This window comes from Elephantulus edwardii, unplaced genomic scaffold (assembly GCF_000299155.1).
Source record: "Elephantulus edwardii isolate Elephantulus edwardi_28Jun2011 unplaced genomic scaffold, EleEdw1.0 scaffold00030, whole genome shotgun sequence".
Classification (NCBI taxonomy): domain Eukaryota; kingdom Metazoa; phylum Chordata; class Mammalia; order Macroscelidea; family Macroscelididae; genus Elephantulus; species Elephantulus edwardii.
Genome location: NW_006399780.1, coordinates 8,726,287 through 8,734,239, shown reverse-complemented (window position 1 = coordinate 8,734,239; position 7,953 = coordinate 8,726,287).

Below are 7,953 nucleotides of genomic sequence, written 5' to 3'. Positions count from 1 at the left end.
AATCCTTGAATTCCTGTTGTTGAGCCTCGATCTTCACTGAGGGCCAGTCATCAGCTGTTTAGGTGTTCAGTTATCAATAAGCCAAAGTCTGTGGAAGGCCATAATGGCCCTGCTTTAAGTGGTTCGCTGCTCCCACAGCTCACCACACTGTCTCTGACTCTGCCGCCATCTTGGATCCTCCAGTGCTCCCTTTTAACAAACATATATTTTACCTTTTTTTCTTTGAGATTTATTTGTGTGATTTGTTATATATACTCTTGTTATTTTCATTTTTAGGTGCCATCACGTTGGCTCCGACTTCTAGTGATTTTCTATGTGCAGTAAGACTAAATACTGCTGTTAACGCACCATCTTTTCTGTCACAGTCTCTGGAGATTGTGCTTGAGCCCATACTTGCAGTCATGTGTCAGAGTCCATCTCCTTGACAGACTTTTTCACTGGCCTTCTAATCTACCAAACATATTATGTTAAGTATTATTGTTTGATATATAAGATACTAGCAATGTAAAGCTATTGTAAGGTAACTGTTGCATAAGGCCACATATTTAATACTTGGACCACATATTAAATTCTGATGAAAAGAAGTAAAGAGACTAATGAAAACAAGTGTTTATAAACCTGGTTCGAGTAGCTTCTTTTTGATTATTTCCCTTTGCTTTGAAGTCGGGAGAGGTATCCTTCCTTCCCTGTGAGTGACAGGAAAAGAGGGTGGGGTAGGAGATTTGAGAATATTGAGGGTTTGAAGTTGTGTTGTTTGGAGCATGATCTGACTGTGTATATGCAAATAAACTTCCTGTTTTAGTATGTTTGTGTGTGTGCTTTTCTTGATATTCCTCCACCAGCCACCTATTTATTTGACAAATTATGAAAATTCCGTTTTTATTGTCTGTCTTCTGTCCATTGTGCTTCTTGTTGCTTGGAATATTTACCCACAACTTGATGTCTCTAGGCTTGTGACCCCCTCACCCTGAATTCAAACCATTGTGGGCTTTTTATCACTTGTAAAAACAAATTTTTTTCGATTGTCATTGCCAGGTGTCTAAAATATGGCTCTAATTGCTGTGGTAGCCTCCCATATTCTCAGCCCCTCCCATATTCTCAGCCCCTCCTGTTTCCCCTTAATGAGGGTACCACATTGTTCCTTAGTCCAGCTATTCCACCTTCTCAACCCTTTGATCTCTCCACAACCCTCCTTACTTAGAGTAGTTCCTTCTCTTTTCTCCTCATTCACAGTACCTATCCTTTAATATACATTGTGTAGTCTTGAACAAGTTAACTTCCTTCAGATGAAACTTACATACTTCTGTTAGAGAACTCTGAGTAAACTCATCTTTTACAGTACTGTCATTGCCTTTGGCACCTTTTAATGTATCATATTCTAACGTCTGGGGAGTCATAATTGAACTTACTTTCTAACTAAAAAAGAAAACAAAGTATGAAGGTGTTCAAATGCAAAAAAAAAAGAGTTAATAGGTATTTCTCACTCAGGCTTAACTACTGATATGAAGTTTTTGCTATACTTGTTTTATAACACCTTTTTTCTTTTTTCTCTTTTGAGTACTTAAATCAAAACTCAATTTCATATTAGTACAATTCAGAATGGATTTCTTAAAAAATATGGACATTTTCTTAGAAAATCACAGCGTATGTGGACAGTTGTATAAGAGCTCACTGTGGTTCTTCTTTTAAAAATCCTCAAACTTGTCTGTTCCTAATATTCATACATTGTTGTTGTTGTGGTGGTGGTGGTGGTGGTGGTGGTGGTGGTGTACCATCAAGTTGGAACCATCCCATAGCTGACCCTCCAGCAGGTTTTCAGTGGCAATTAATTGCACGGGAGAAGATTACACATCCTTCTCCCACAGAACAGCTGGTAGGCTTGAACCACATGCCTTCGGAATGTTAGTATAGTTTTTTACCACAAGGCCACCAGAGTTCCTTAATATTCATGTAGAAAATAATTAAACTAGTTCTGGTTAAAGGCTCCTGGTGGTAGAGTGTTTAAAGAACGAAGATGCTAACCAAAGGGACAGTGATTTCAACTTACCAGCTTGTCAGTGAAGAAAGAGTGTTATTGTTAGGGCACACTGAGTTGGCTGACTCACAGTGACCCTGTCCAGTCCTGTGCCATCTTCACAATCTCTGTTAAGCCTGCTGTTACTGCCACTGTGCCAATCCATGTCTTCAAGAGTTTTCCTCTCTTTCACTGACCTTCCACTTTTTCAAGCATGACATCCTTTTCCAAGGACTGCTCCCTCCTGCCAACATGCCGAAAGGTTGTGAGAAAAACCTCATCATTATTGCCTTTAAGGAACAGTCTGGCTACACTTCTTTCAGGCAAGATTTGTTTGTTCTTTTGACAGTCTATGGTATATTAATTATTCTTAGTCAACACAACAACTCAGAGGCATCAGTTCTTCAGTTTGCTCATTCATTGTTCAACTTTTACATGCATAATGAAGTATTTCTGTGAAAATTAGTGACTCAGAAACTTAAGGCAGTTCTGTTCTGTCTTACAGGGTCGTGTGTCAGCCTCAGCTCCACAGTAATGGGTTCTGAATTTGGCTTTGTTCATCGTTTTGAGGAGTGGAAAGAGAGGAGTGGATTTGAGGATATATTGATTTCTAGTCTGCCGTATTGCTCTGCCACACTCTTCTGAGTGTCCCAGAACCTTCCTGATAGGTCGGTTTTGTCATTGTTTTGTTTTGCTGTGAGTTGAAATCAATTAGACAACAATCTTTACAACCAGAAATAGTGTGTTCAATATTCAAAACAGGAACTTTAAGTAAACTAGACCCATGTTTAGATCCACAGTCTCACTTATTCATTGTTGCTTAGGCACATCATTTCACTCTTTGAAACTCATTTCCCTTATTTATAAAATGATGGATAATAATGATATACATTTCAGAGGGTTGAGATGAATATTAAATGAGAGAGATAGTGGACATATATCATGATAAATATTTATCTTTATATCTCATGCTTAAGTAGACACACACATCTGTTGTAATTGATTACATTTGTAAATACTTCAGAGATATGGATCACCAGAGTGAAGTGAGGTTATCTTTTTTTTTTTGTCTCAATTTTTTTTCTTTTATAAACACAGTTTTAAAAAAAATTTATAATTTTTGTGTGTGTGTACCGTCAAATCAGATCTGACTGGTACAGGAGGAGATTGTCCCTCCTTCCCCGGCAGAGCATCTGGTGGATTCAAACCGTGCACCTCTGGGATTGCAGTGCAGCTTCTTGCCACTAGGCCACCAGCGCTCCCCTTATAAACATACTTTAAAATTGTTTCATTATGGGGGGAGGGAGTAAGCAGGGAGAAAAGTGGAACAATGAATGACTGGAAAGCCTAAGTCTCTGTAAACTTTCATTAAAATGAATAAATTTTCAAAAATTGTGTCATTAACTCAGTCACAAAAGGACAAGTACTGCATATCACCACTGCTTTAAAATAGAACTGATATGGGGGTGAGGGGGAAGATAAGAAAAGAATGGATAGATAATGAAAACTTCATTGGAATAGATGAGGAGAAGAAAGGTCCAAAAGGAATATGTAATTAGGTAGTATATCTGTGACAACAAACTGGAAGAAGAGGTGCATTGCAGAGTGGACTGGGGAGGGAATGTTACAGTGAATGAATAAAACAGAAAAAGAAAAAAATTGTTTTATTAAATTCAGTGTCAGTGTAAAAATGTCTGCCCTTCTGTAGGCAACAGTACAGCTCATGCTGTACTTCTGGGTCAACAGAGGAATGTGAGGAAAAATGTTAACAATTCAGATGCTTACTACTGACCTCTCTTCCACCTCTGCACTTGAGCTGTATCACCCTTCCTTCTCTATTTTGTTTCCAAAGACCCATCAGATAGATTTTCTTCTCTTTGTCCACTGTAGTTGAAGGTGCTCTGTTTCCTTGGACCGCTACATACAGTCTTAACTGGACTGCCTGAATTCTTATCCCTACTTGCCTTGTAAAAATCTGTCCTCCCTTGAGGTGCAGTGAGAGGGCTCTTTGTAAAAAAAATATTTGATTTCTCAGTCACCTACTTGAAATAGTAGTTTCTCATAATTCATAGAATTAAAAAAAAAACCACCAAGCCCTTTGAAGCATGCAACCACCTGTCTCCCCAATACCATTTAATTTTCCCCAGCCTTTCTCCTCAGACACAAGGCCAGAGTTCATTGCCATGAGCTGCTCACCCTTACAGCAGTGCTCTTTTTCAGTGCCCGCTCACCTTTCCACTTTCTTAGCTATTGAAAGATCCATTGTTTCTATCCCAGAGAACTTTCCAAAGGCGTGCCTTTCCTTTCCCACTAAGAATTAGCATTACACCTTACTTTTAAAAAACATAGTGTTTTCTGCTAGGCTGAAAGCTCCATGATGACAGACACTTTATTTTGCTTTCAATTTTTGTCTCTGTTTAAATCTCAGCCTCGCCCCTGCTGATACTCACCTAGTATTTGTGCATAGAGTAATCAATATGGGGTGTCATACAGCTGATTCTTCTGTATTCCATTACAAAACCTTACCTCTATCAGTCCTGTTGTAATATTATATGTCTTGGTTTCTTTCGCTTGGTCTTCACTAGATATCAATTGGACTTTCATCTGACACGTGGGTTATAACAGGTTCTGTTACCTGACTTCCTGTTTCCTCCCCATAAAAATTAAAATTTGTGGTTCTAATATAATGTGGAAGATCCAATACTCTGCCTGGTTATCATTTGTATTGATGCTGTAATGTTTGATTTGTTTTGTCACATCATCCTAAGATTTCTTCCATCTGGAGAGCTCTCAACTTTTTCCCTAAGTCCCTCACATTCTTCTACTTCTAATTAAAATCCACCCTTCACTAAGCTATGTACTAGATTACATATACTGAAGTTTATGAGGCGGTCTTTTCTTCCTTATTAGATTATAAATTCTTTGCGAGATGAAACAGTACATTACTATAATGTAATACGTTGTTGTTGTTGTTAAGTACTGTCGAGTTGTAGGTGACTCAGCAACCCTATGAACGAAAGTCCTGGAGACCTGTATAACTTTCATTCTTTCTCCAGGTTTATAGGGTTCCCAGAGGCAAGCTATTACAGAAGTGGATGCCACTCCTGCTTCCAAGCTTGTTTTAATCGGGGAGCTCCACCAGATACTGTCCACCATGGGTAACCATTCTGGCTTCTAGAGTGGAGGGAGCCCAGTCCCCAAGCCTCGTGAAGGATTTTAAGCTAGCGCCTGGAGCAGGCTCCGCAGGCTCCACTGCACCCTTACTTACCCTTACTCTAAGGGTCAGGGCCACCCACCCACCTTTCAAGGGCAAAAAGAACAGTCACACACAACAAAAGAAAAAGACCCCAGAAATTTCCCTTGCCTGACTGCCACCAGGAGGAGCCACCATGGATATAATATACTATACATTAATAGATTTAATTTTTGTTCACTTTATTTTAAATGTTTATTTTCTGAATGTAGAACTATGTATTTCTATTATAGAAAAATCAGAAAACATAGGTCTTTCAAAAGAATTTTACTAACTAGATATCTCTCAGTATATGATCTTTTTATGCATGTAGATATACATGATCCTTTAATGTGAAATTGAATCATACCATATGTATTGTCCTGCAGTCTTCTCATTCATCAGGGCAGCATGCCGTATGAAAGTGTACATATAATGTTTTTTCAACTGTGATCACTCTGGAATAATAAAACAATATTGGAAATAATAATGTACTTTTTAAAATGGTTAAGTCCTGAGGACTAAAATACTTGCCGAAGTTTTGAAGTTTTATTTTGTCTTCTAATTGTACTATTATCTGAATGAGAAAAAAGTAACAGTGAATGAGGTGATCATTCAGATATAAATAGTGAAGGAATACTTTCCCCAACCTTTTAATAGTATTCTCTTTAAGATTAACTGTGCACAGAACTTAATCAGTATTTTGATAACCAAGTTTTAATTTTATAGAATTTTTTTTCCCAGTGTAGTGACTCAGAAACAGTGGGGGTTGTTTTTTGATGGTGGTGTTTTTTGGGGTTTTTTTTCCTTTTTTAAAAGAATGCACCTTTTGAGTTCTAGGGCCAAGAGGAGAACTATGCCTGTTCTTCCCTGTCCTGAGAGATCAGAGATGCTGTCCTAGGATATGAGAATGTGGTAGCATTTTTCCTCACTCATACAAGCACTTAACCAATTGAATATATTTTTTTAATAAGTATTTAGTTTAGAGATGTACTCATCAGATACTGTAATGTATAGTCTATATTTGTTCCCAAGAAAGATGACCCAACAGAGTATGAGAATTATTGAGCAATATCATTACTATTGCATGCAAGCAAAATAATTGCTGAAGATTATCCGAAAGTGGCTAGAAGAATACATTGACAAGAGGCTTCTAGAAGTTCAAATTGGATTTAGAAGAGGCCAGGGCACCTCTGTCATTGCTGATGTCACATGGATCTTGGCTGGAAACAGAAAATACCAGAAAAAAAGATCTATTTGTATTTAATTGGGTATACAAAGGCATATGGCTGTGTGTATTTAATTGGGTATACAAAGGCATATGGCTGTGTGGATCATAACGAACTATGGTTCACATTAAGAAGGAGAATCCCAGAACACTTAACTGTGTTATACGAAATCTATTAGACCAAGAAGTTATTGTCTAAATGGAGCAAGGGAATAAATACTGCATGATTTAAAATCAGGAAAAATGTGTGTCAGAGTTGTATTCTTTCTCCATGCTGAGCAAATAATTAGAGAAGCTGAACTTTATGAAGAAGAATGTGGCATTTTTCAGAATCTGAGAAGGACTCAGCAACAATCTGCATTATCCAGATATGTATAAATGACTTCCCTTTTGTTTCTTTTTCAGGAGTGATATCTGTAACTAAAGCAGTGATTAGGAGTAAAGCAAGCTTAGTTAGTGAATCTTGTAACACTGGTGGATCATATTTGCACGAGTCCTTTTAAACTAGAGTAATTTTAACTTGCAGGAAATGATCACTGAAATCGTCTAATTTGGCTACTTCATTTCCAAGTGGAAAAATTGAGAACTATGATAGTTAAGTGACTTCCCTGTGTACTTACCACTCCCAGCAAGTGCTCAGACCTTGAGGTCTCAGCTGAATGTCTAGCTTTCCCTCAGTAGTGCTTTCCCTAGCCTACCTTGTACTGTTGTAAACCTATTGTCATCAAGTCCATTTTGACTCATAGCAACCTTGTTGAACAGGTTTCCAAGGCTAGTTATATATAATCTTTATAGAAGCAGACTGCTGTGTCTTCCTCTTGCAGAGTGATGGGTGGGTTTGTACCTTCTGACCTTTTAAATAGCAGCTGAGCGCTTCACCACAATACCAGTGCATCAGGGCCTTTTCAGTTCTTCCATACACCCTTAAAAATGTGCAGTAGCTTTGGTCACTTTTAAACTTTATTCTAAATTCTTTAGAAATATGCCAGGAAGACTTATCATACTGAGTCATTGGCTTCTAAGGGCATTCTTTATAAATGATCCGATGTTACTGTTTGTGCGTGAGAGAGACTTCTTTATGTTTCTCATTTAACATTATACAGTCACGTTCTCATGATCGTTTGAGGACAGTATGCCTTGTCCACTTTCACATGTCAGAGTTGCAGAAAAACAGGTTACAAAAAAATGAAAAAGAACTCCGAAACATTGCAATATTACCTGCTTATGAATGACACCATTCTTTTGGTGTTTTTCTCTTTAGACTGTTCCTACAGATCGTTAATTCTGCCTTTTTGTACTCTTAATCTGATTCTTTTGATCTTGAACCAACTTACCAATGATACACTGTTCTTTGAACTCTCCTGTGGCAGTTTTACAACACTACGACCTCTTCATATTTGTTGCTCAGAATACTATTGAGAGGTCTCACTTAGGAAATTAGCATGACTGACAAAAGTTTAGGAGATGAATGTGTTTAGG